At 45.0% G+C, this 6,055-nt stretch overlaps 2 pseudogenes; both read right to left on the reverse strand.

Annotated features, from left to right (window-relative positions):
* The window catches only part of LOC136537325 (LOB domain-containing protein 30-like), a 10,268-nt pseudogene extending 9,491 nt beyond the window's left edge, over positions 1-777 (reverse strand).
* Positions 778-936: 159 nt separating this feature from the next.
* On the reverse strand, positions 937-2,372 carry LOC136534562 (brefeldin A-inhibited guanine nucleotide-exchange protein 3-like; annotated as a pseudogene).
* Positions 2,373-6,055: the final 3,683 nt, after the last annotated feature.

Here is a 6,055-nt window from a genome sequence, read left to right on the forward strand (position 1 = left end):
ATATCACCTACTGATTATATCAAGTAACATGACAGAAGATGCTGTTGTACAAAGAATATTGAATAGTATTTGTAATATTTATTGGTAGGTTGGTAATATATATTCCCATGCCAACACTTTAATATCAACCATTTCTCAGCACAATGATTCCCGTCCATCAATCAAGTAATTTAAAGCACCAGTATAGACAAAGGCAACTGAAATAATAGATGACGCACTGACACTACCACAAGTGATGTCCCTTGCTAAATTTACTGAAAAACTGCTTACACGTTGTAACAGCATGCGAGGAGGGGGGGGGGGGGGGGGGGGGGGGGGGGGGTGACTACTATCCACATGAATGCATTGTAATTTTATCATTTCTGTTCTGATAAAACCTAGTCAATCCGAGAGAAGAAATACTTGCACATCTGTGTATCGTAAGCTAAAACATGTTCCCTAGTGGCAATTCCAGTACATTCTTCTAGCTATTGATCACTTTCCAGTCAAGTAGTTTCATTCAATTGCCAATGCCAACTCTTGTAGTACAAACAAAGCCAGATGGAGCATGAATTCAATTAACTAAATAATACAACAAAGTGCATGAAAATTAAAATCAATAGCAGCTTTGGAGATTAACTCTCCAAGTTCCTTTTTTCCCAGGAGATCAGAGAAAGTCCAATAGGTTTTCTATTTCAACGTCTAAGCAATAAGCAGTGTGACATACCAGTTTAATCCCTGCCAGATGCAATTAGGAATTCCGATATTTTCTCTAAATTTGTTGACATAGGCATACATCGAAACACTATCACCATATCAAACCAACAGTATTGCTATTATCAATTCAGTGCCTACAACTTTTGTGCCAACTTTTCAGTTTTCATGCGATAAAGTGGCACACAAATTATTGTTCAATACTGGGAAAATGTTTCAACAAATTCAGAAGATCTGCAGCACTAAACTTGTTTGTCAAAAGTTTCAGTAAGTGTATGTGTTACCTCTCACTGGTCCGGAACACAGCCCCAGCATTTTCAAGCAAGATCTTGAGAAGCTCAAGAGCAAGGATCTTTCCTCGCATCACTATGGGATCTGCTGGTGCATCCTTGGGTGGTGTCTTCATGGAAAGCTTACACAAAGCCCGGAAAACTAAGAAAGCATCCCTCCGCAACTTATTTCCAATTCTCACATCAGCATCGTCATCCAAGGTGCCTACCACTACCCCCTCGATGCCAAGCTCGTCCTTACGACCCTCAATAGCTGTTTTGTACATGCTGATCTCCCAGTACTTGGCATCAAGCATGTCCTTATCTGTCGAATCAAGCAAATCTGCTGGGTTTGCCCCTTCCTCTGCCGCTGCTGTCGTCTCAAACGCACCATCATGGGCAACAGTGGCTCCTGCCCCTGCTGATGAAGCTGTCCGTGCCAGAGGTGTGAGTGCACCATCAAAGTCACCAATGATCTTCGAAATGAATCCCTGTACAGCATTGGGGTCAGCAGTTGGCGAGCCCGAACCAGCGTCAGGTAGCTCAATCACGTCAGCCACGACTATGGGTTGTACGGGCACGGTCGACGAGTCAGCTTCCATTCGGCGGAACACAATCACCAGCATCTGCACAAGCGAAGCCTTGGCAGTGGCCTGATTGACGGCACTGCGGCTCCCGAGGTACATATCATAGCACGCGCGCACAGCACGTAGAAGGCAGTCGCCGTGGAGGCGTACAGACGTAGAGGTGACCGCCGAGAGGAGCGTCTTGAGGAGAAGGAGCTCAATGTGCTCGTCATCAAGGCCAAGCGCATTGCAGGCGGCGTCCAGGAGTGAGGCGACGAGCTGCGCTGAGGGATCGGCAGAAGGGTCGGCCTCGCCATGGATGTAGGAGTGTGCGATCAGCCTGTGAAGGAGCTCCAGCGCGGCCTCGGCGAGCTTGGCGCTGCCCGAGCCGAGTGCGGAGGTCACAGGGGCGAGGAGCAGCTCCGAGTCCGCAAGCGAAAGGCTGCGCAACGGACCAGGCTGCGCGGACGAGGAGGGTCGGCGTCGAGGGGGCGGAGGTCGGCGTGGATGGCGCCTGCGCCTCGCCTGCGGGCGGCGGCGGGGGCTTCTGGAGGCGGTCGAGGATGGACTTGGCGGTGTGCGAGAGCTTGGAGTGCGCCTTGTTGCGCCACGAGGCATTTTTAATGAGCTTCTCGAGGAAGGGCGTGAAGACCTCGACGAGGCGAGGGTCGGACTCCGGCGGGGACGCCGGCGGCGCCGCGACCGCGGAGGCCATTATTCCGCGGCGGGATCCGGTGGCCGCGGCCGCGCCGCGCCGGGTGGATCTGGATCTGGGCGGGGCGTGGCGGGGGTTTGAGGGTGGTTTGGATCGGGGAGTGGGGCGTCGGGGAGAAAGGCACAGGTAGAGGAGAGAAGGGAGAGATGCTGGTCGTGCGCGTCGTAGATTTGCGATGGGATCTTCCAAGTGACAGATCTGTTAGCTGTCTATGACATGTGGGGGAAAGCTAGCATGGGGCCAACGTGTCGGTGAGTTAATAGTGGGTTGCAGCTTGCAGCTTGCATCCTGCACGCAGGCGATCGACGGGCGAAGACGAATAGACGATGCAAGTGACTGGAAGAAGAGCAGAGGTGAACCGGGGGATGAGCACGCGGGAGTCGGGACCCAGATCACATAGGCACATAGTTATATGGGCCGGTATTAGGCCACACAGGAGTGGTGGTTCGACACGGACCGGGCTTTTTTAGATTGTGGAATATAAGCCACATTTGCGATAGTTCATTCCCATCCCGACTGCCAAGAAACCATTCTGCATTACGTTTCCTTAAATTCTATGTGAACATTCAAGGTCACTTATAAGTTCTAAATTTTGAATTTCAAATTTTAAAATCTATGAACTTACTAAGGCCTTATTTAGTTCCTTCCCTAAAGCTTACTCTATATTACATCAAATGTTTGGACACATACATAGAGTATTAAATATAGACTAAAAAATAACTAATTATACAGTTTACGACTAATTTCCGAGACGAATCTTTTAAGCCTAATTAGTCCATGATTTGATAATGCGGTGCTACAGTAACACATTGCTAATGACGGACCCTACGCGACACCCCAATGTGACACCCAAAACCTTACACCATATAGGCTGTGTTTAGTTGGAGGGAAAGTTGGAATCTGGATACTGTAGCACTTTCATTTTTATTTGGCAAATAGTGTTCAATCATGGAATAATTAGGCTCAAAACGTTCGTCTCGCGATTTCCAACCAAACTGTGCAATTAGTTTTTTTTGTCTACATTTACTGCTCCATACACGTATCGCAAGATTCGATGTAACGGGTACTGTAGCACTTTTTTGAAAGTATTTTTGGAACTGAACACGCGCGTATTTAAACAAGGCCTAACACATATTTGGGACTCTAAACGACTTCAAATTGAAAACCTTCAACTATAAAGTTGTAGATCGTAGATTATATTAAGAACTACAACTTTGGTATATACCATGTCAACGTCCGAGGTTATTTGAAAATTTCAAATTTCAAATTTCAAAACTCGTAGACTTAAAATAATATTTTGGGACTCTAAATATTTTTAAATAAAAATCATTCAACTACAAAGTTGTAGATCGCGTGGAGATCTACAATTTTGATACAAAGTTTGTCTTCGTCCTAGTTTATATGGAACGGTCACCTCTATTAATACAATTTTTAGAGATGAGCGTCCTAAAAATCGTTTTATAGATATGGGTATTCAATGGCGACCGCCTCTATTAATCGATGATTTTCATATGCGGCCACCTTAGGACCCTGCCTCAGTAAATGATTTTCACAGGTGGCCATTTTCTTGGAGGCCCTGACCATGTATAGAGAAGGTCGCTAGGTGTGTCCTGTCTTTGTTAATCAGAGAGTATGTCTTCTAATATCATTTTTCTATTAGTGTCTTCTCGGTAGGATGTTTATTGGAGTGTCCTAGTCTAGGGACCCTACTTTTCTTATATAGTACGAGGACATGGTTATAAGTTGGTTTTCTTTCTTACTAGAACTTTTTTTTACAAATCCTTACCTCTGCACCCATATTCTCATAGCACGTAGTATTGATCGTCCCACTCTGACCCATCAGTGGGGTGCTTGAGCATTATGGGGCTGTTTGGTAGGGCTTCTCTCCGGCTCCAGCTTTAGCTCCTTTGGAGGAACCCTACCAAATATTTTTTTGAAGAAGCCGTTTTTCAAAAGCAGAGGAGCCAGAAACCATTTTGGAGAAGCCACAAATTGTGGCTCCTCCAAAATGGCTCTGGCTCTTCCGGAGGAGCCTCTCAGGAAGAGCCATGCCAAACACCCCCTATATCTTTCTTACGCTCTTTGCTATGCTACCACAACAGCTTGGCTAACTTTGCATTTGCAAGCAACCTATGCACGCGAAGAAATATAGGGAAATACCAAACAGAAAGGACCGAGGATGCCGCCTAGAGGGGGGTGAATAGGCGTTTCTAAAAATGAACACCTTTAAATGCGGAAACGATTACTATTGAAATTTCCATTAACTCAAAATTTTCAAATCAGAGAAAATAAACCCCTCACGAGTTAACCACACATAGTATAAGGTATATAGAATCTATCTAGGAGGTACAACCCTGCAACACAAAGATTAGGACAGAGAATACACAAATCGGCTCTGGTCAGTAATATCGGACACGTCCGATATATTATACTGGACACGTCCGGTATTTACGGGCTATATAGTCCAGCAGCCAACTTGCTCCTTTTGATTCCAATCTCCAATCTAGCCTGCAGGGGCCTACTAGAGACGCAGTGATATACAGGAACCTACACGAAAGCTCAGGCAACACAAATAGAGCACAAATGCCAAATGTAAAGGAATTGAGACATGGTATTTATTTTACCGAAGTTTTGACTCCGTCGAGTCCTACTCTCCATTGAGGTGGCTGCTAATGACCCAACAAATGTCAACTCTAGAGGACCACGAAGGCCACTCTAACCAGAGCCTTTTCTAACTCCTTTTCCTCCTTCCACTAGTTTGATTTCTTCCCTTGCGACGGTGGAATCGAATCGCTACAAACTTCCCGAGGCACACCACAATTTTTTGGATGCTCTCCGGTGACGCCTATCCGTCTAGGACTGAAAAGTCCAAGAGTAACAAATACAAAATATGAGATCAATAAATATGCACAAGTGCTCAAGGGTGGCTTGCTCTCAATTTTGAATCTCACTCAACCTACAAGATGGATTTTACAAATTGAATCAATCACTCACTAAGAGGGGGATGGAGAGTGTTCTCAAGGCTCAAAAATATGTATGAATGTTAGCAGAATCAGTAGCCTCCAAAGATGGAGGCTTGGGGTATTTATAGACCCCACTAAAAAAACTAGTCGTTTTATAGCCGTTGGAATATCAGACACGTCCAATATTGCATGCACAGCACCAACGGTCACAAGGTTAGTATATGAGGTGTCGGAACTCACGACGATTGCCGAAACTTCTGACTCCCAGAACTCCCAACAGATAAACTTGAGAACAACAGAAATGTTGCTACAACACAACGAGTTAGCACTTGTGTGTCTCTCTCACTCAAACCTCACATGGGTTGGCTTGAGGACTTTTAAATAAACATCTATCAACATGATGCATTCCTCTTAACAGTACGACATACCTATTTACTCAAGATAAAATGAAAACGGAGTTTGAACTGCTTGAATGGATTTCCTTCAAACTGAATGCCATAACTCTCAATCTTCATTAAGTGAGGGTGTCAACATGTCAATCTTGATTTTCTCCTTGAGCATAGCCATCTTGAGAATGAGACTTGATTTTCATTCAATGAATGTGAGTTAACTTCAAATGTATCAAGTCACTTCCAACAATTTATCCGATATATTTGATTCTCCACTTCAATGTGACCATTATAGTTTGATTAGCACCTCAACTAAATGCTAGCACTTTCTTCTTCACCCTAGCTAGGTTCCTTGGTCGCAAAGCCATAGCTTGCCCTTCACCCTTGCTTAGTACCTCAAAGTCTTTTCTTGCTATCTTCACCATCTCAAGCCATCAAGTCACACTTTGTGTTGAATCAA

The sequence above is a fragment of the Miscanthus floridulus genome, chromosome 2, assembly GCF_019320115.1.
Source record: "Miscanthus floridulus cultivar M001 chromosome 2, ASM1932011v1, whole genome shotgun sequence".
Lineage (NCBI taxonomy): Eukaryota > Viridiplantae > Streptophyta > Magnoliopsida > Poales > Poaceae > Miscanthus > Miscanthus floridulus.